Source organism: Sciurus vulgaris, assembly GCF_902686455.1.
Source record: "Sciurus vulgaris genome assembly, chromosome: 6".
NCBI classification, from domain to species: domain Eukaryota; kingdom Metazoa; phylum Chordata; class Mammalia; order Rodentia; family Sciuridae; genus Sciurus; species Sciurus vulgaris.
The window spans coordinates 33,536,619-33,559,954 of record NC_136466.1 but is presented as its reverse complement, the minus strand read 5'-3'; the positions used below and the strand labels follow the sequence as shown (position 1 = coordinate 33,559,954).

The 23,336-nt window shown below is 41.9% G+C and overlaps 1 protein-coding gene across 1 annotated transcript in view; it reads left to right on the top strand.

Annotated features, from left to right (window-relative positions):
- Positions 1 to 23,336, top strand: part of COL23A1 (collagen type XXIII alpha 1 chain) — a 384,293-nt gene that overhangs the window by 91,969 nt on the left and 268,988 nt on the right. The gene's annotated exons all lie outside the window — the stretch shown is intronic.

Sequence of the window (23,336 nt, the reverse complement as noted above, 5' to 3'; positions counted from 1 at the left end):
TGCTTATGTACCAGGCCCTGTGGGTGTACAGTACTGGGGCTGGGGGTTGAGGACAGAGCTCAGGGTCTCATACATATAGGTAAGAACCTCCACTGAGCTACCTCCGCAGCCATTTTTAAATTTTATATTGAGACTGGGTCTCACTAAATTGGCCAGGCTGGCCTCCAACTTGTGATCCTCCTGCCTCAGCCTCCAGAGAAAATGGGATTACAGGCATGCACCACCATGTCCAGCCCTGTGCTGTGTATTTTAAAGCACACCCACTCATCCTGAACTGTGAGTCAGATACTATTGTTACATTTTACAAGCAAGGAGCCTGAGGTTAGGCATGCCAAGCCTTTGACCAGTCAAACATTTCAGGATGAGAGAGCGAGAATTCAAAATGCTTTCTTCTCAAAAGCATAAAATTACATGTGAAGCAAGGTTATTTGCAGCATTATTTTTAAAGTTCAAGATCAGAAATTTCCCAAGTATCATCCACACGAGCCAGACTGAACAAAAGATGGTACAGTCACAGTGGTATTGTGTGAAGAGTGAGTAGGAACAAGAAAGGTCTTTCTCTGTGACACTCTGAAGTTTTATTGTCAGGATATATTGCTGCCTAAAAAAAGCCAGGTACAGACCTGTGTATACAACACTGCCTTTTATATTAGAAAAAAAAAAAAAATGGGGGAGGGATAGGAATGTATGTACATATTTGCTTTTATTTTTGAAAAAAGAAACAATGGAAGAACAAACTAAACCACAGGCTCACAAACCAAATAATGTACCTTGTTTTTATAAGCTGGTTTTGGAACCTTGTAAACATTTTGCATAACTAAAAAACAAAATTAAACCCAAAAGAAGAAAAACCATCTCTTAACATTAAAAACAAACTGAAACGAACAATCATGTATACAAAATTGATGGCTTAACCTCACAAAGAATTATTTCAAGTGACTTTGAAACACAGTAATTTGTGCATTCCAAGTAAGACAAAGAAACAAAAAGAACCACAAATAAAACCTAAACTGCATTCAGTAGTCTTATTGTTGGTAATAAAAATGGTATTGTTGTTTCCAAAGTATCATATATATATATGCATATATATATATATGGACATACATATTTAACTGTTAGTAATTATATTCATGTCTTTGGTTTTCATTGTAAGGAAAGAGGTGCAAATATAAAATCCTGGGAATTTAGTAAATCTTGTCATCATTAATGAGAATTGAAAACAGCCGTATGAAGTACTTGCTTTATTCCATAAGTAATTGCGTTAATGTCATTAGGAGTGACCACAGCACCACATGGGTCCCCTGCCTGGGGTCAGGCCCTTCTTCCCGCCTCCCACTCAGTCCCCCTTGGCACAGGCATTCATCTTTGCCACGACTGCCCACGGGGGACATTCGTTGGATGAGTGAGGATGAATATGCTATTTCCTTGGTTTCTCTGGCTCCCGAAGTCTGTCTGAATGACATGCCCTGAGGGCCCCTGGTTTTCCTGTTCGAGTCCCCCAAAGTGCAAGTGGACGCCAGGTGCTGCTCATGTGTGCAGGCCACGTGTGACACCCAGGAAGCCTGAGGCCTCAAGGAACTGCCAGTCCATCAGCCAACCTGGAAGTGATTCTCACCCAGGACTGGAAATACCCGCCAGGCTGAGCCCTGACTGGCAGGACTGTGTCAGTCCCAGGAGTAGCACAATAATTTAGTCCTGGTCAAGAAGCAGGCCTTTGCTGTTTTTTTTTTTTTTTTTTTTTTTTTTTTTCCCTTTCTTTATTTTTTCAATTCACCTTCTCTAGTCCCTCAGCAGAAATGGCTTTCCATCTGTTTTGTAAGCTCTGGAGACAGGGCTGGGTGGGTACATCTCATCAGAAACCTTATTCAAGATCTGAAGGCCCCAATAGCCATGGGCTTGTAGGGCCAACTTAACTGTGCCTCAATCTTGGATGTCCCAGCCTCCAGAACCGTGAGGAAATAAATGTCTGCTCTTTATAAATTATCCTGTCTTGGATATTTTGCTACAGCAGCACAAAATGGCCTATAACAATAGAGGAAAGGCATAGAGCAAGTTCTTTCCTTAGCCCTTGGAAGGAACTGTCCCTGCTGACACACTGATCTTAAACTTCTAGCCTCCAGAACTGTTTAACAATGCATCTCTGTTGTTTAAATTCATCCCAACTTGTGAAACTTTGTTATGGTAGCCCCAGGCAATGAATAAATGTGATTTCTTTTGTCTCCTTATGAATTTGAGGAGAACTGTCACCTTTTCACTTAAAGGGAACACTATATGGCTTCTTTTTTGGCATATTCCAATTTTCAGCATCATTACTCTTGAACTTTGGGGCTACTATTAAGTAAAATAAGGGAAACTTTGACACTAACACTATGATCCTGCAACAGTCGATCTGATAACCTAGATGGCTACTAAGTGATGGTGGGCAAGTGGTGGACATAACGTGGTGTGTTAGTTTCTCGAGATGGACAAACTACCTGAGAAAAACAACTTAGAAGAGGAAAGTTTTTGTTTTTTGTTTTTGTTTTTGGCTCCTGGTTTCAGAGGTTTCAGGCCATGGACAAGTGGCTCCATTGCTTTGTGACCGAGGTGAGGCAGACCATCATGGCTGAAGGGCATGGTGAAGGAAAGCTGCTCCGCTCACAGCAGCTGGGAAAGAGTGTGGCAGGGGAGAGGGAGACAGAGAAACAGAAGGACAGAGAGAGAGAGAGAGAGGAAAGAGAGAGAGAGAGAGAGAGGGAAAGAGAGAGAGAGAGAGAGAGAGAGAGAGGGAGAGAGAGAGAGAGAGAGAGGGAAAGAGAGAGAGAGAGAGAGAGAGGGAGAGAGAGGGAGAGAGAGAGAGAGAGAGAGGGAAAGAGAGAGAGAGAGAGAGAGAGAGAGAGAGAGAGAGAGAGAGAGAGGGAGAGAGAGAGAGAGGATTCAGGACAAATTATAGTCTCCAAGGGCAACTAGGTTCCATCTCCTATACTTGCCATCACCTCCCAATAATGCATTCCAATGGCGAATCCATGAGTGAGTTAACCTACTGAGAAGTTAGTGCCATCATGATCCCATCAGTTCCTAAAAGCTCCACCTCTGAACATTGCTACATTGGAGACCAAGTCTTCACCCCAGGAGCCTTTGTGGGACATTCCAGATCTAAACTATAACATGTGGATAAGCTGGGCAAAGGATATGTCCTGGGTGGGAAGGAACAGGACAGCACAAGATTTCATCATACTACTCAGAACACATACAATTTAAAACTTATGAATTGTTTATTTTTGGAATTTTTCATTTAATACTTTTGTACTGCAGTTGACCTCAGGAAACTGAAACTTCAGAAAGTAAAACCACAGATGAGGGAAACTAGTATATATGAAAGAGACAAGCATGCTTTACTCACTAACACAAATGCGTCTACGTCACTCAGTGTGGGACCCACCGGGCCCCAGAAGGCTTTTGAGTTTTTCCTCTTTGTGCTGTTACCTCCAGGACTGGGCCTGCCCCTCCTCCTTTCCCCACACTCACCTCTACTCTCCATCCCCACCCCATTTGTCACTATGGTTCACTGAGATTCCTGCTGGGTACCTGTGTCCAGGCCCTGTATACTGCTTGCCCTCTGCCCAGAGGCTGCCCCTCTCCTTGCATGGACTTTTCTGGTCCCACCTAGTGCCTGTCCTCATCCTCCCTGCGTCCCACCTTCCTCCTGCTCCAAGGACAGCCAGGCCTGCTCCCAGGGTCTGCCCTGAAGTGGGCAGTCCATTGGCATCCAGGCCCTCCTACTGCCTCCTAGGTCCCAGACCCAACAGTGGACCTTTTCATCAAAAGAGAATAGATTTTTTAAAAAATCATCCATTTAAAACTCAGAACAGTGAAATGCTCTATCTGTCCAACCTAGTCGTTTCTCTTACACATTATCTCTTCCTGCTCCCAACCCAAAATATTCAAAGGGTGGGCACAAGGAGTATAAGAAATTATGGGGGATGTAAAACAAAGGTGTGCTAAGTTGTTTTAACCTTCAGGGAAAAAGATAATGGGAGCTGAGTACTGGTTGAATATACCTTGTCTGAAATGCTTGGGATCAGAAATGTTGTAAAGTTCAGATTTTTTTTTTTCTTCAGATTTTGGAATATCTGCATACATGTAGTAAGATATCTTGGGACCCAGGTCCATATGAAAAATTCATTTATGTTTTATATACACCTTATACAAATGCCCTGAAAGTAATTTTATATAACATTTTTAGTGTGCCTGCACTTTGATTGTGACCTATTACATGAGGTCATGTGTAGAATTTTCCTTGTGGAGTCGTTGGCATTCCAGAAGTTTCAGATTTTGGGTTTTCAGATAAAGGATGTTTCACCTGTTTATATTCAGAGCTCCACATGGTACCAACCTGGAATGTTTTTCCTAAGACAAGATGCTTTTTATTTTTTTTAATCCTTTTTCAATATGATACTTGACAGCATACCTACAAAAGATAGGGTCTAAGTTACAAAGCCTATTATCATAATGGACACCTGAAGATCTGTTTCCCAAAATAAGAACTGGAGCACAGATGAAAGCTCGCATCTCTCTCCCCTGGCTTAGCCCATTTTTCTACCTGCCCCACCGCAGGGAGTCATTATCCTGAATTTTATCTTATCCTTTTCCTTGTGTTAGTTTTCTGTTACTGTAACAAATACCTGAGTTAATCAACATATAAATAGAAAAGGTTTATCTTGACTTACTGTTTTGGAGGTTTCAGTCCGTGGTTGGTTGCTGTTGAGCCTGTGGTGAGTCGGGACATCATGGTAGGGAGCACAGGGCAGAGCAAAACAGATCACCTTGTGGCCAGGAAGTGAAAGAGAAAGAGGAAGAAAGATGGGCTGGGGGTCTCACTCTCCCCTTCAGGGGATGCCTTGAAGGCCTCCTACTAGGTCTTTACTTACAGTTACTTAAAGGTCCCACCACCTCCTAATACGGTTCCAATCCTTAATACCATGGATCTTTGGGGGACGTTCTAGATCCAAACTACAGCAACCCCCACCCCTTCAATCCCCCATTCTTTTGAACTTTTTGTTAGGGAATAATTTCAAACTCCCAATGAACTGCAAATATAAAAAGAGTTCAAAGAAAGGCCACGTACTCTTATATCCGGATTCATCTATTGTTAACAGTTTGTCCTATTATTTTAATCTTTTGATGGCATTCTCTTCTCTCTCTCTCCCTCTCCCTCACCCTGTCCCCTCTTCCTCTGTTCATCTACACAGACACAGACACGCACATACACACACACATTCTTATACACACAAACACACAATTTTATGAGAACCATTTGAGACTGTCACATTATGTGCGGCCCCTCACCCCTAATCACATTGGTGTAACACTAGAAATATTGCCATACACAGCCACATTGCTGCTATTAACTTCAATAAACTGGTCTGACTGTGCCCTTTGTAGCATATTTCCCATGCAGCACAGGATTCACTGATGTTTCCTTAGCATCATTCAAACTGAAGCATTTCCAAAGACTGTCTTTGCCTTTTAGAATATTGAATCTCCCCCCGCCCTCTTTTTCTCTCCCCTTCCTTCACTTCTCTCTTTGGAAAAATAAAACCTCCCTTTCTGAGTCTGCCTCATGTTTCCGAAGGTGCCATCACGACCTCATCTAACCCTGATTACCTCCCAAAGGCCCCACCTCCAAATACCATCAACATATGCATTTGGGGGTTGGGTTTCCACCACCTTTGGGGGATGCATTCATGTTGATGGACATGTAGGTATTTGCAGCTTTTTAAAAATTATTATTTTTTTTAGTTGTTGATGATCCTTTATTTTATTATTTATATGTGGTGCTAAGAATCGAACCCAGTGCCTCACACATGCTAGGTGAGGGCTCTACCACTGAGCCACAACCCCAGCCCTATTTACAACTTTTTGTTACTGTAAATAGTGCTGCTGGGAACGCTTCTGTATCATGTCTGTCGGTGCATGTGTAAAGTTTCTTCAGGGTTTACACCCAGAAGAGGCATTGCTAGGTCATCAACTACATGAATGTTCAACATTTCAAGACGATTCCAAAATGTTTTCCAAAGTGAAACACTAAATTTAAACTTCCACTGGCCATGGATAAGACTTCCTGTTGCTCCACATCCTCTCCAGCACTTAGCATGGATGAGCTTTTTTTTTTTTTTTTTTTTCCCTCTTTCGTCACTGGGGATTGAACCCAGGGTCTTGCACATGCTAAGCCTTCTCTCTTCCACTGACTTATAGCCCCAGCTCTTCTTTTGTGGACAATCTAGCATGTAAGTAGTGTGTGAATCATTGTCTTGTTACGGTTTAAATAAGCATTTCTCTGATTATTAATGACATTGAGCATCTTTTAAATGTGTTCAGAGCAGATGTGAGTCAGATCCTGTGAAACAGTAGTGATAATAATGATGATAATACTACCTCATGTTTACTACTTACTGTGAGAAACTATTTTAAGCAATCCATCCTTTAATCATAGAGACAGCTGACAGAGATAGTGCGATGATCATCTCTGCTCTTCCTGCATTTTTCCACCTCTCTTTTTTCCTATTGTCTCATTTAAACTTTCTGTTTTAACTGGCTTCTACGGCCCCCACAAAGGAAGAGGTAGAGTGGGTGTCTCCTTATTGCTGGGTGGAATTGGAAGTCCGGTGACTTCCACTGACATCTGAGCAGGGCTCCAGGTTAATGCTGGTCTGGGTGGGAGTTCTGGCTCCCAGTCTGGTCTCCCACAGTGCCCCAGGCAGGCCTCATTACTGGCCTGCTTGGATGAACATGTCAGCTCCCTGCTTGACCTTCTCTGATGCCAGCCCAAGCAGGGGTGTTGGGTTGCCTAGGTATGGCCACCTAAGGCAGAAGTCTAGACTCTCCTCTTAGCCTTTCATAGCGGATGCTGAAAGTAGGATCATCATTTTTTTTTTTTCCTGTGATTTTTTAATGGAGTAGAGCTATTATTTTCTAATAGTCTTCTTTTGTGCCATGATATCTGTTTCTGGTCCTTTGACTAGAATAAGCAGGTTTTTGTGGGGGTTTCTTTCTTTCTTTATTTGGTTGCATTGGTATTTCCAGGCTGCTGGTTTTCTCAGCTCCAAGTAAAAAGAAAACCTAGAGGACTCACCACTGTGAGGTACCTGGCTGGTTTGCCTTTTTCCCTCTACCGTAACAGCCTTTGAATGTTTTATAGATGTTTTATAATGGTTCAACTTAGAATTTTTTGACTTTGCAATGGTGCAAAAGTGATATGCATTCAATGGAAACTATACTTCGATTTTTTTTCTTTACCCAGGCTAGCCATATGCAGTACACTGTATCCTCACTTGATACTGAACTGCAGCAGTGGATTGCCACTCTCAGTCAGTCATGTGATCATGGGGGAAACAACTAATACTCTATCTACAATGTACTGTGATGGTACCATTTTTATTTTTATTTTTTTGGATATTGTGTTTTCACATGCCATCGGGTCTACAAAAGGCCTATCTGTGTGTGTACGTGAGATATTCAACATTTTATTATGAAATAGGCTTTGTGCTACAAGATTTTGTGTTCTGATCATGTTTAAGGTAAGCATGTTTGGTAAGTTAAGTGTACTGAATGTATTCTGTGCTTATAATATTTTAAACTTGCAATAGTTTCATCAGGACACAACCCCATCATAAGTCAAGAGAGATTGTATGTATAATTATTTTATACATAATGCCCAGGGCTCTCAGTTGTGCTGGGTAAGAGAAATTGGGAAAGGTATATTTACTCTTTGTGTCTAAAAGTAGAATCCTTATTGACTTGTAAGAGTTCTTTATGTATTCTGAATACTAATCCTTAGTCAGAGAGGCATACTACATCTATTGAAAACAGTTCCCAGTTGGTAGCTCCTTGAACCCAGGAGCTACTGAGACAGGGTCTCACTGAGTTGCTTAGGACCTCACCAAATTGCTGAGATTGGCCTTCAACTTTCAATCCTCCTGCCTTACCCTCCCTAGTTGCTGGGATTATACATGTGTGCCACTGGACCTGGTTCCTTAAAAACATTTTAATGATATTTTTGACATATGTTTTGACATATGTTCTTGATTTTAATGTAGTTTTCTCTTATCCACATTTTCATTTTTTATTCAGTTTTAGGGCATGTGCTTTTGTTTCTTACTTAAGAAATAAATGTACAAATAAATAAACAAATGTCCCCAAATGTACAAAGATAATCTCACATAATTCTTATAAAAATGTAATGTTTTTGCTTCTTGCATTTAAATTCTTAATCTACCTGGAATTGATTTTGGTGTACATTATAAGTCAAGGTTCCAATTTCATATTTTTAAATAGCCTCACTAACGAATTACTGATACATTTAAAGTATATAATTTAGTAAGTTTTGACACATACATGTATACACCCTTGCAATAATTACTGTAACACAGAAAACAAATATATACATCACCCCCTAAAATTCCCCCTGTTCCTCTGTAATTTTTCCTCAGTGTGTCTTCGTACCCTTCCTCTATCGGTAAGCTACCACTAAATAGCTTTCTATTACTAGACATTATGGATTTCCTAGAATTTTATATAACTCTAATCATGTAGCACATGATATTTTTGCCTTGGTCTGGTTTCTTTCATTTGGCATACTTGATTTGAGTTTCATTTATATTATAACATGTTTCCATAATTTGTTCTTTTTATTGCTGAGTACTATTCCTCTATATGTCACAAATACAATTTGTTTATCCATTCACTTTTTGGTGGACATTTGGGTTGCCTCAAACTTGAGAGTATTAAAATTGAGCGCTATGAACATTCATGTACCAGTCTTTGTATAAACATATACTTTTATTTCTGTTAGGTATAAATATTGTGGAGTGTAATGGTTGATCACATGATAAGTGTTTGATTAACTTTTTAAGAAACTGTCAAACTGCTTTCCAAAGTTTCACACTTCTACCAGAACTTGCCAACCCTTGGTGTGCTCAACCTTTTTAATATCAGCCATTTTAACAAGCATCTCATTGTGAGTTTAGTTTCACTTTCCTCATGACACAATATTGAGCATCTTTTTATTGTGCTTATAAATATAATTTTTGCTCAAAGTCATTGTTTACTTTTATGGTCTTCTCTTTTTCATCCAACATTTTAAAGGGACGTGTTATGGCATAGTGAATTGTTAGTTTGAAAACTCATGTCTTTAAGTCTTAGGAATTTTTCTTGAATTATTTTGAGGTTTACTGAATAACGTAAGTATGGAAATATTTTCAAAGTTTAGAATATGTCTTGGCTTCTTTTGGTTTGTATAAAGTTAATATTTGCTTTGGTTTGGATTTGCTTCATTTGTCTGCGTGTACATCCATTGATAATCCTTCCCACACTGTCATCCCATAGACATTCTCTTTTTGTCTTCCGTGTGTTCATCTCATGCCTTCCTCTTCATTTGTTTGTTGGTTTTGGTGGAACGTATCCTCCAGCAGTTTTCTCAAGTTAAACAGTGGTATGGTGGTGGAGGGCATGGCAGTGACTTGTCTTGGCATACCTGACTTGTTAGTAACACTCTTTTAATCTGGACTACTTTCCCTTTATACTTTGTAACTGTCATTATCCTGGCACATTTCATCCTTAAGTTGAAGATTTCCTTATCTTTTGCTCTGAGTTCCTTATCTTTTTACATTTCCTGTGGTCTGGATCCCATGTCTTTTTCCTTTTTAGCTTGTTCTTTTGTTTTGGTGGAAAACAACCTTAATAAAAAGGAAGTAGAAGTTTTAACATCTCTCATGTCTGAAAATACTATTTTACTCAAACATTTCATTGATCATTTTGGATGGTATAGAATTCTAGGTTAGAAAGCATATTTCTTCAGATTTTGAATGCTCCATTCCATTTGTCCTCTTGCTTCCAATGCTGTTGAGAGATTTAAAACTTTTATGGTCTTTTCTCTCTCTTTTTTTTTTTTTAAATCCAGTATTCTAAAGGAATCTATTACGCATGGTGGATTGTTTTAGTTTGAAAATTCATGTCTTTAAGTTCTGGGAAGTTTTCTTGAATTATTTTGGGGTTTACTTCCTCCTCCCTTTTTTCCCATTCTCTCTTCCTATAACTCAGATTCTTTGAATGTTAAACTGTCCTCTGATTTTCTCATATTGACTTATATTTATTGTTACATTTTCAATCTCTGTCTTTTTTTTCTATTTTCTGGAATGTCACCTTGTTATTTTCTTTTTTTTTTTATTTATTTTTATTGTAAACAAATGGAATACATGTTGTTTCTGTTTGCACATGGAGTAACAGCACCATTTGCATAATCATACATTTACACAGGGTAATGGTGTTTGATTCATTGTTATTTTTTCCTTCTCCCCCACCCTTCCCACCCCTACCTTGTTATTTTCTAAACCTTTTATTGTTAGATTCTGCTATTGTTTTTAACTTCAAAGAGTTTTTAAAGTATATGTTTTCCATTTGGAGTAGATTTTGATTTAAACAAAAGTTGTAAAGATAGTACAGAAGCGTTCCCATATACCTATGGTCCCTGATATCAACATCTGAAACAGTCAGTGAACCCAAATTGGAGAATTTTTCCTCCAGGTCAGATCTGCTTTTCCTTCAACTGACACCCATGGGGACCACTGCCCTGGAACTACATCAGCCTTTCCTGAGGATCTTGACTCAATGAGGCTGGAAAGTCCAGCCCCACATTTCCTTTGCCATTGCCCTAAGACCGTGTCCTGATAACCGACTTCGGTTGCTACTTACTCTTAGGACAGCTTGGCTCCTTCTGGTTCCTTACTGCTCAGAGTGTATATGTACATACACGAGCTAGGAATAGCCCACAATTTTATTTTTATTTAGCAGGTGGGACTCTTAAAGCATTTACTTCTTTTAACAGCAGTACTGACCCAAAGAGTATTTCCTGTCCAGACAGCCATAACTCCAGAAGCAAAGTTCTGAGATGATATTTTTAACTCCTCACCCAGGAAACCAAATGTAATTCTAGGAGCTTAGGACCATGTGTCTCAGTAGAACGGGGATCCTCTCAAAGCAGCCCACGGCCTTGATAATTAGATCTCAGGCTCAAATGTTTTCTCTCTCTAAGATTCTATATGAGGAATTTCTTTCAGAATTTAGTGCCAGGAAGAGCTTTGTCTTTGCCAGAGGAATTGGCCAGCTTCCTCTGCTTATGGCAAGAGCATTGTAATACATCTTATTTCCCTTTTTGCCCAAACTGCCAGGAAGCATTGGTTGAAGCATTGGTCAAAACAGATGCCAAATCTTATCAACACTTTTAGTTCTTAGGATTGGCTTCCTCCTCTGCTATATACAGTCATGATTTCTACTTCATGTGTATATTTTAATAGCATATCTATCTTTATATCTCTTTAATGGAAAGAGACAACTTATAAGTAAATTAAGTTAAAGTTTATAAGTATTTTACATTTATATTTCCTTCCCTTGTTTTCTTAAAATACCCAAGGGAGTAATCTGAAATATTTATGCAAATTTATCTGGCTACAACCTTTGAAACCTCATGCCCCAGGCACGACTCAGTGAGGGCGACTTCCAGAACAGGAAGGCATTTCTGCCTCTGTCCTCCTCACTTGCGGGCAGCTGTTTCAGAACTGCTCTGAACGTGCAACGGCTTCCCCCTGTTCAAGACTAAACCTCGCGTCTATGAAAACACTTCCCCCAGAGAGTTGAGAGAGTCCTAACAACATTCTGATCCCAGCAGGAGACAAAGAGCAGTGGTTCCTTCATCCCCAGGTTACAGAGGGTAGCACTGAGGGCCCCTTGACCTGCTCATTCAGTGAGTTCTACCTTCTGGCGTTTCCCATCCATTCCTAGTTATCGACTTCTTACCCTGAGCAAAGGAAAGAAATTAGGAGCTTAAAAACAGGCTTTGGAGCTAGACTTCCTGGTTCATGTCTCTTTAAAACTAACCACTGTATACTTACCTACTGTGTGATCTTCAGCAAAGTTACTTAACCTCTCTGTGCCTCAGCTTTCTCATCTGTAAAATATGAAAAGTAATAGTATAGTATCTACCACCTAGAGTTGTTATAAGGACTGTGGGCCTTTTTAGGTCAGGCCTTGCTACCTCTTACTGCAGCCTTCTGCTCTCTTGTCCTTTCTTCTTCCTTTTCCTTCGCAGTCTTTTGATCAGCTTCATTCACCCCATTCTCCCTCGCAATCTGATGAATGCAGCCAGGCGTCGTGGCGCACTCCTGCAATTTCAGCTACTCAGGAGGCTTAGGTGGGAGGATTGCAAGTCCAAGGCCAGCCCGGGCAATTTAGCGAGACCCTGTCTCAAAAAATGTTTTTATTTACAAGGGCTGGGATGTGGCCCAGTGGTTAAGTGCCCCTGGGTTCAATCCTAGGTACTCCCCCCCAAAAATCCTTTTGTCATGTGTTGGAAACCTGATCCCCAAACGTATATGTTAATGGTATCTGGAGGTGGGGCCTTTGGAAGGTAATTAGGATTAGATGAAATTATGAGCAGTCGGACTCCATGAGGGCGTTGGTGGTTTTATAAGAAGACAAAGAGAGACCTGAGCTAGCACATTTGCTCTGCCTCACCATGTGAGACCCCACACCAAGTTATGAGGCAGCAAGGAAACATTCACCAGACGCCAACACCCATGTTCTTGGATTTCCCAGCATCCAAAACCATGAGCCAAACTCCTATTCTTTATAAATTACCTAGTCACATGCATTTTGTTATAGCAGCAGAAAACAGACTAAGACACCTGAAAATGAATGGGGCCTACGGAGCCTATAATAGCCCAAGAAATAGCCTCATGTCTGGGGATAACTGACAACTGCCCACATGAGAGATGGATTGCTGGGTTCCTGGGAAAATCTCAGAACATAGAACAGAGATGGGAGGGCCAGGAAGAGACTCCCGGGATATAGGGAGTATCTCTGGTGACTTCAGCGTTGTGAGACTCAACACTGACTGTGGGCATATCATTGAAGTCTCAGTATCCTCACCTACCATCCAGTGCCACCCAGTTTTACTGGGACCCAGAGACAAAGGTGCACGTGTGTGTGGAAGAAAAACTGTTGCTTATGGTCCAGCTTGATGTTGAGGGTCTTCCAAAGCCCCGCTCAGATAGGAAACAGTGACTAACGGAGAAGTTCTAAGTACTGGATAGATGGAAAGGCACTAGGCATGTACTGCAGTGGAGATGGGAGTGGAGCATTCTTATTTGGAGAACCGCTGCACATCCAGTCACCATGTTCAGTGCTTGTGCCTCTCACCCAAAGTCCTTGATGAGGAGGTGAACTGAATTTGGCCACCAAGGCCTGGCTGTTTGCCCTCTTTGGAATAGAGGCACATTATTCTCCCAACATGTCATTTTCATGGCATGTAACTTACTGCTGCTGAGCCAGCCCCCTGCTTACCCCCTGTATTAATCTGTTTTCCATTGCTGTGACAACATATCTGAGCATGGGTAACTTATAAAGAAAAGAGGTTTAAGGTGGGCACAGTGGTGCAAGACTGTAATCCCAGTGGCTTAGGAAGCTAAGGCAGGAGAATCACAAATTCAAAGCCAACCTCAGCAACTTAGTGAGGCCCTAAACAACTCAGTGAGATCCTGTCTCTAAATAAAATATAAAAAAGAGCTGGGGATGTGGCTCAGTGGTTAAGCACCCCCGGATTCAATCCCCTGTACAAAAAAGAAAAAAGAAAAGAGATTTAGTGAGCTCATAGTTTTGGAGGCTAAGCATTCAAACATCATGACTCTCTGGCTCTGATGGGAGTATTATGAGAGGGACAGATCACATGGTAAGACAGGAAGCTGTAGAGGGGCCAATATTTCTCTTTTATAAAAATCTTCTCTCAAGAACTAACCAGGATCCCAGGAAAACTACATTATTCCTTTCAGAGGTCAGTGACCCAATGATCTAATCACTTTGCATTAAGCCCTACCTCTTAAAGGTTCCACCACTTCTTAATACCCCCACACCGGGGACCAGGCTCCAACACACAAACCCTTGGGGGACACATTCAAACCATATCCAAACCATGGCACATTTTCACCTCTCCTAGAAAAGACTATATGGTATCTGGTGTGGTCAGCCCTCCATGCATGTCTACTGAATCAAAACCGAATGTGTCCTTCTAGGCAACTGAAAGTTAATTTTATTGAAGGATGTTTTAAAATGTTCATAGCCCCCCCTCCCAATATAATTGAGACACCCTGGGGTATTGCAGGACTAGAACTGATCTGCTCTCCCATATACCTTTTACCCCTTCCCCTCTGTGGTTTCTCTAATAGTTGAATTGGAAACAGACTGGATCACCAAAACAAACCCTCATGTTCCATACGCAGGAAAGAGGGATTTAAGTTGGACTTCCTTAAGTACTGGCAGCTACATTCACACTAGTGGCTCTTACCTAATAAAAAGTCCCTTCTGGGGTTTGTGAAAGAAATGGGTTGGGGTTGGCAGTGACTCATGGCCTGGTGTGATTACATATGTTGCCTTTTGCTGGTGGGGTTTGGTTTCCTCTAAAGCAGATCCCGCCAAGTATCCGTGGTGCTCAGCCTACCAGCCAGGGGAAGATATTCTCCCAGAGTCAGGCAGCCATGCTTTGGAAAGATCTGTGATTTTTCACATGTGGCCACTGTGGCTACAGATGTCAAATCCACCTGCCACCTCTGGTCTGCGTAGGTCTGGATAGGCCAATGAGAAAGTTTTTTCTTCGAACTCTCTTCTTTGGGACCCTGGAAGTGTATAGTCTGCCCAAAGAGCCTGAGGGCTGGGCTCTGGAAGTTATTCATATAAAGATGTGTTGGCAGGGCTGGGGCTGGGGCTCAGTGGCAGAGCACTTGCCTAGCACATGTGAGGCACTGGTTTAGATCCTCAGCACCACATATAAATAAATAAAATAAAGGTACTGTGTCCATTTACAACTAAAAAAACATTTTTTTAAAAAAGAAAAGATGTATTGGGCTGGGGATGTGGTTCAGTGGTAGAAACCTTGCCTAGCATTGGAAGGCCCTGGGTTCAATGCCCAGCACCACAAAAAAGGAAAATAATAGATGCATGAAAGCTGGGGTAAGGGTGGTTTGCAAGATGGGGCCAGTGTCTGACTTGAGGCTGGGTGACCCATGCAGACAGGGAACCCTGCAGCACTGTGAGGTGGGAATTCCTACATGCTGATGGCTCCTTTGATCTGATCTGAATTTCCTAAACAGAAATTGCCCTGAATCTTCCACAAAGTATTTGTTCCTTAGCAAGCAAACTTAGAGGCCTTGCAAAGTCCCTGCCTCCTAGGGCTAGGGATTTGGGCTGCAATGGTGGACAGGTTAGGAATGGTTTATGGCACGGGGTATGTATCCCTAAATCTCTTGGGTATTTCTAAATCTCAGGAGTTATGAACTCCGAGCCTCTGGAGAGCATCTTCTCTCACAATGAGGATTAGAGCTTTTCTTTGGTACCCATCCCTGTGCAGTGCCAGAAGACAGAGTTCCCCAGAGAGTCTCACCCTGAGAGAATTTCTATTTTAAGGGCAGAGACCCATATATGCACCAACACTTACAGGTTAACCTAATAGATATCACTTCTGAGAAGCTTCCAGGTGCAATTTAATCCTTTTCATATCCTGTGAGGTAAGCACTATTATTATCCCCATTTAACAGATGAGGAAACAGAAGTGAAGCTCAATGACTTAACCAAGGTCATCTAATGATAAATGATGTCACAGGAACTTTCTTACAGATGGCCTGGCTCTGTATTTTTAATTAACCTCCAAGCCAAAGACCTCTCAAGAGCTCCTGAAGGGAGATGGAGGTCTCTGAGAGAATGGATATCCTATTCTGGATATTTCCTATACCTGGAATCCTATAAGAAGGGACCCTTCCTGCCTGGCTTCTTTCATTTATTATTATGTTCTCAAGGTTCATCCCTGTGGCAGCAAATGTCAATAGTTCATTTCTCTTTGTGGCCTGAGCTAGTTTACAAGGGCTGCTATAAAAAAATACTGCTAGTTGAAGGTTGGGGGTTAAATAATAGAAATTTTTTGTCTCACAGTCCTGGGGGCTGGAAGTCTGAGGTCAATGTTTAGCAACATTGACTTCGTTTTAAAACCTGTTCTTGGCTTATAGATGGCCACCCTGTTCCTCTGTCTTCATATGGTCTTCCCTCTGTGTGTGTTTATATCCTAATTCTTCTTATATGGACACCAGCTATATGGGACACACATCTGTCATCAGATTGCCTTAACTACCTTTTAAATAGTCACATTCTCAGGTCCTGGCGGTTAGGACTTTGTGTCAGTCAGCTTGCCGTGCTATAACAAATACCTGAGCTAATCGGCTTATTTTTTAAGGTTATTTTGGCTCATAGTTTTGGAGGTTGTTTTGGGCTTGTAGCAAAAGAGTACATTGTGGCGTCAGTACATGGTGGAGAAAAACCCCTCACCTCGTGGCCAGGAAAGGAAAAAAGGAAGAAGAGAAAGGGGTCAGGATGCTACTGTCTTTCAAGGGCACACCCCCAATGACACAAAGACCTCCACTGGGACTCACGTCTTAAAAGTCCCACCACTTCCCAACGGCACCGTGACTAGGGACCACGCCTTTAACACATAGACCTTGGGGGACATTCAAGATCCAAACTACAGCAGGCTACATACATGAATTTGTGAGGACACACTACGGTTCAAATAATGCTCATTTTTAGTGTTTATTTTTAATGATTCAAATGTTTTTCAAAAATAATAAGATACATTTGCAATATTCAAAATGATCCGAATTGAAATTTCAGTTTGAACTGATTGAGGAGGAGATCAAAATATGAAATGATTTTTAATTTTTCACAATTAAAGTGTTTATTTTCAGTCGGAGTGCCTCCCGGAGGGACTCCGACTCCCCACTCTGTCCCTGCCTCTGAGGTTCACTCTGTGGTCCTGCTCCTGTCTCAGGCCACGCACTGGTGTGATCTGACTTCCATCCTTGGTTCAGACAGAAGCACTTGGCCTAGATCCTGAGACCCTTAGGTGTGGTTCCAAAGGTGGTGAGTAGCTCCCTGGCGCAGGATTCCCCTCTCTCTGTGGAAGTCACCTCTGTGCTGGGTGACTTTGCCACTGGCTGAGGCTGACTGTCCCCAGCAGGGTCATCTTGGGCAGTTTGTAATGGAAAATAGGAGAAGTCTTGTTCCTGAGCCTGGAACAGCTTGAACTGTGTGACTGGGGAAGAGGAGAGAAGAGAGCCAGGAAGAAGTGGAAATTGCCCCTAGTCTATTCATGACCTACCCGTCCTGCGTCCCATTCTTCTCTGTCCCTCTCTCTCCCTGTAAGCAGGCCATCTCACCAGCAAGAGGAGTGAATGAGCTATCATCAATAATTTTTCCCCAAAGAGCTATAGGTAGTGATTTCTTTTAAAGTTAAGTTCCTTGAAGTACAATCTATGTACAGTGAAACTCATCCATCTTAGCTGTCCAGTCCTACAAATTTTTATGTACGTTTTAAAAATCGTGGTAAAATAAACATCGCATCAAGTGTATCATCTAAATGATATTGAAGTATACAGTTTGGTGGCATTAAATACACAGGCAGTGTTGTAAAACGACCACCCTCCTCCTGAATTTTCATCTTTCCCATCTGAAACTCCGTACTCATCCTCCATTTCCCCCTCCTGCCAGTCCCTGGCAACCCTTATTCTACTTTCTGCCTTTATGAATTTCCCTACTCCAGGTATCTCAAATAAGTGGAATAACACACTATTTGTCCTTTCTGTGTGTGGCATGTCACTCAGCACATTGTCTTGGGTTCACCCTTGTGTTGTAGCGTTGTCAGAATTCCCTTCCTTTTCGAGGCTGAACAGCATTCCATTGTATGGACAGAACGGAATTTGCTGTCCATTCATCTATGGATGGAGATTTGGATTGTTTCCACCTTTCGGCTACTGTGAATAATGCTGTCATGAACTTTATTTTCTCTTTAAATTTTTACTTTTACAGACTGCATTTTGATTCATTGTACACAAATGGGGTATTTTCATTTCTATGGTTGTACACAATGTAGATTCACACCATTCATGTAATCATACATATACATAGGGTAAGATTGTCTGTTTTATTCTACTATCTTTCTGTACCCCGCCTCCCACCCAATGTTCCTCTACACCATCCAAAGTTCCTCCATCCTTCTCTTGCCCACCCTTGCCACCACCCCTTGTTATGTATCATCATCCACTTATCAGAGAAAACGTTCAGCTTTAGGATTTTGTGGGGCCTGGTTTATTTTACTTAGCATGATATTCTCCAACTCCATCCATTTACCTGCAAATGCCACAATTTTATTCTTCTTTATGGCTGAATAATATTCCATTGTGTATATATACTACAATTTCTTTACCCATTAATCTATTGAAGGCATCTAGGTTGGTTCCACAATCTAGCTCTTGTGAATTGAGCTGCTATAAACATTGATGTGGCTGCATCACTGTAGTGTGCTGATTTTAAGTCCGTTGGGTATAAACTGAGGAGTGGAATAACTGGGTCAAAAGGTGGGTCCATTCCAAGTTTTCTGAGGAATCTCCACATTGCTTTCCAGAGTGACTGCACCAATTTGCAATTCCATCAGCAAGGTGCAAGTGTACTTTTTTCCCCACATCCTCACCATCACCTATTATTGCTTGTGTTCTTGATAATAGCCATTCTAATTGGAGTAAGATGAAATCTTAGAGTTGTTTTAATTCACATTTCTCTAATTACTAGAGATGTTGAACACTTTTTCATGTATTTATTAATTGCCTGTATATCTTCTGTAAAGCATCTTGTCCAGTTCCTTGGCCCATTTATTGATTGGGTTTTTTACGCCTTTTTACAATGTCATCTCTGATAAGGGAAGGCACGGAAGGGTACCTTCAAAAGGCCCTATCAGCTTCTTTCCCAGCTAATTCTGTCCAAACCCAAGTATATATGACTTCAATGATAAAATAAGAAGTCACAGGTATTATTCCCAATATTAATTGAATTCATTTTTTGATTTCTTCAGGGACGGGGATTGGTTGGCACTAGAAAGTCTGCTACCCAAATGTGAAACATTTTAGGGGAGCACACCCAGATGTTCTCCAGTGCTGGTATGGGGGATGCTAAAGGAAGGAACAATTTCTAAGCAAAAGACACCAGAGCTGAGAAAATCCACAGCACTTGGGTAATAAAGAAATGACATGTAGGCTATGTAAGAAAAAACACCGTTGTTTTGAGCCTGAAGGGCAGGTCCTTCTGCAGCAGACTTGTAGTCCGTGGGAACAGAGCTACAAGTTCCAGTTTGTCCAGGATAATCTTGGTGTTTCTTTTGAGTTCCAAACCCTCACTAAGTTCTCCTGACCTCCCCAGGCATCTTGGCAACCCATTGGTCTTCTGGCCAAATCCTGATATCATCCCATCTCACATGGTGATCTTCTAAATAGGACTCAGAACTTCCACCAGTGGAGTTCAGTGGAGCCTACCAGGATGGCCCCAGGCACCATCAGGCAAGATCCCAGCCCTGGCCTCTTCCCCAGTCTGCTTCCCTTATGAGTTGGAAACTCATTCCCCCTCACACCTACCCCATCTGTGCCCAGGCCTTTGAGACCTCCCTTAGCAGGAGTCTGTACTTGGAACAATAGGCACCTGTCTTCTGTTGTTTAGTTCCCCCTCAGTCTTGATTTTCTCATCTGTGAAATGGATGAGAAATGTGAAATTTCTACCTCAAAGGACTGTCACAAGCATCTGAGCGGCACACTGTACCTATTAGAATCAACATCCAAATAATTCCAGCCTGCGTAACAAATGACTGTATGCTATACTTCAAAACGTTTTTCTTCTCCTCCTTATTTTTCTTGAGAAGAGAGGGGGGCGGGGCAGGAGGGATACTGTTGTAAACATATGTGTTGTCCCTTGAAGAGGGTTCAAGCTGGTTTGCATTTCTAAGATGAACCTTCATATGTCCTGCAAGGTCTTTGCTTCCTGATTAGGCAACATGCGCAGCAATTAACCACTTCTCCTTTGGGGCCAAACTGTCTAGAAGACCTACTGGCGCCTAATAAGGAGGCATGAAAGACACTCTTTTGGGGACAATTCTACTTAATGTTGTCTGCTTTTCATTTAAACAAGTCATTTGTTTTTATGCAAAATGGATTGCTGGGTTGCTTCAGTGACTCAGTACCCTGCATAAATAGGGGCAAAACCAGAAGATTCTACTCACACGCATCCCTGATTCAAGAAAGGAAAAATCTCCACCCACCCTGCCACTCTGCCTCTGTTGTAGGCTGGATTGATGTTTTTCCCCCAAGCCCCAGTGGCTATCACTCCTGCTCAGGACTTTGTGAGCCTTTGAGAGCTAATGGCTTGGTTGTTTTCTAAATCCTCAGGATGCCTACAAAACAACTTCTTCCAGGAAATGAAAACAAAAGGACTTAAAAGTAATGTCAACAGCCACGCTCTCTCAGCCTTTTATGGCTCTTTGCTGTTAAGAAGATGCAGTTCCAGCCATTGTGGCTTGTAGAACCCAAACAACAGCCCTGTGAGGGAGGCAGCATGAATATTCTGCCCACCCCACTCTAAGGATGGGCAGAGTGAGGCTGTGGGAGTGTGTAGAGCCACAGCAGAAAGTAGTAACACTGGAGCTGGAATCCTGACTTTCTGACACCTAGGCTCCATGCCTGGCTCTCACTTTACATTTGGGAGCTTGGAGAAGTCAACAAAGTCCTTTGAGCCTTAATTTTCTCATTTGTATAACAAAGAAGTTAAGAGCTTGGCCAGAAAGGAAGATGACATGAAATGGTAAATGGTACTTGAGTCTCCAGTGTGGTGACTGGCATGGAGCACAGGGGCCCAGAGTTTCTGCCTCTCTGCACTCCAGGGCAGCCCAGCCCGCATTGTTGACAGGCGCACACCAGGCATGCGCAGCACGTCGTGGTTAGAGCCATGAGTGTGAAAGATGCGCATGCAGAATGTGATACAGCCTCTAAGAATATGCATGGTGGGTAGTGACATGATTATGTTACATCTCACAGAAAAAGAATTTTGCCAGTGTAATTAGTTACTTAATCAGTTGACTTTGAGTTCATCAAAAGGGAATTTATCATGAGGGTTAGAACTCTCTGCTCCAGCCCCTGACTTCTGGGGATGGAGAGTGGCTGGAGATTAAATTTAATCACCAATGGCCAGTCATTTTATCAGGCATGCCTATATAATGAAACCTCAGCAAAAACTCTGAATGATGAGGTTTGGGTGACCTTCCTGGCTAGTAAAGGTATAAGTGTACTGGGAGTGTGGTGAACTTTAACTCAGTGAGGACTAGTTCCTCTACTCAAAATCAAAATTACCCTAAGATTCCATCTCACCCCAATTAGAATGACTATTATTAAGAATACAAGTAACAATAGGTGTTGGTGAGGATGTGGGGGAAAAGGTACACTCATACATTGCTGGTGGGGTTGCAAATTGGTACAGTCACTCTGGAAAGCGGTATGGATAAAGATTCCTTAAGAAACTTGGAATGGAACCACCATTTGAGCCAGCTATTCCTCTCCTTGGTTTATACCCAAAGGACTTAAAATCGGCATACTGCAGTGACACAGTCACATCAAGGTTTGTAGCAGCTCAATTCACAATAGCCAAGCTATTATATATATATTTTCACATTTACCATCATCTGACATCTCTCCTTCACAACATCTCACAATATATTTATTTATATAAATACATATATGTGTTTATACATATATATACACACATATATATAATCTTACTTATTCTTCAAAATAAACCCTCAGTACAGTCTATCTACCTGTTATAAATTGGATCCCATGTGTTAAGGGCTTGGTCCCCAGTCTGTGGTGTTCTTGGGAGGTAGTGGAAACTTAAGCAAGTGGGGCCTAGTGGAAAGAAGTTGGGTCCCAGGGTCGGGGGTGTGCCCTTGAAGGGAATATTGGGATCTTGGCCACTTCCTTTTTCTCTTTTTGCTCCCAGCCACCATGAGGTGATCAGCTTTGCTCCACCACACATTTCCTGCCATTATGTTCTGCCTTGCCATAGGCCCAAAAACAATGGAGCTGACTGACCTGACTGTGGACTGAAACCAGGAGTCAAAATAAACCTCCTTGTAAGTCCCGTCCTTACAAGTCCTCCTTGTAAGTTGTTTATCTCAGATATTTAGGCATAGCGATGAAAATCTGACTAACATACTACTATATATTATTTTACTTATTCCTCAAAAGAAATCCCCAAAGTAGGGACTGTCATCTCCATTTTCATCTGGAGAAACTGAGGCTGTACTTTGCCCTACAGTCATACAGATAGATTAGGGTCACGGTCTGACATCTTCTGATTCCTGTATTCATTCTGCTGCCCACTCAGCTTTCTATGTAACCATAACCCTCACACATGGCTGTCCCTCTGCCTGGCCCAGCCTGGTGGGGTAAGAGCTGCTCAAGAGATGGATGGAGCCATGGGATATATACACAATGGAATATTACTCAGCCATAAAGAAGAATAAAATTATGGCATTTACAGGTAAATGGATGGAGTTGGAGAAAATCATGCTAAGTGAGATAAGTCAATCCAAAAAACCAAAGGCAGAATATTTTCTCTGATAAGTGGATGCTAATACATTATGGGGGTGGGTGGTGTAATACAAAGCCGATACCCCACATCCCAAACACTTGTCAATCTGTGCTCTGCCCGCCTCTTACGTTACAGGGATTTACGGCCTATGCTAGAGCCATTTCCTGCTTCCCACATTACTCCTAACATGCTAACTAGCTATGGGTTCACCAGTCAGCTTGCAAGTATTCTCTTCTGCTATTGGTTCCTTCCAGCCCGGGAGATTCCAATATCTGGGAGAAGCATCCACGCCATCTTTCTCTTTTCCTTTCTCCCCCTGCCCCCCCCCCGCGGATGCGCTAGTCGGCCGCATAATAAAGTCTCTTGCGTGAGTCCTTGTGTCCACTGTGGATTTTTCTGGGAGCTATTGTCCAGCTGCAACTGAGATGGGCGTGTGCAGCAGCAGATCCGTGGGAGGGGCTGGAACTGCCGCGAGTCCCGAGCTGAGCTGCATTTTTCCTTACAGGTGGTGGTAAGGGAAGAATGGAGGAACTTCGGATTGTGTAGAGGAAAATGTGGGGAGGGGCAGTGGGCACGAGGAAGGAAAGATGGTGGAGTGAGATAAACAGCATCACCCTATGTATATGTATGATTACATGAACGGTGTGACTTTGCATCATGTACAACCCGAGAAATAAAAAGTTGTACTCCATTTGTGTCAATGAATCAAAATGCATTCTACTGTCATGTATAACTAAATAGAACAAATAATAAAAAAATGTCTTAAAAAGATCCTTATATGCCTCTTCATCTGTCTGCCCATT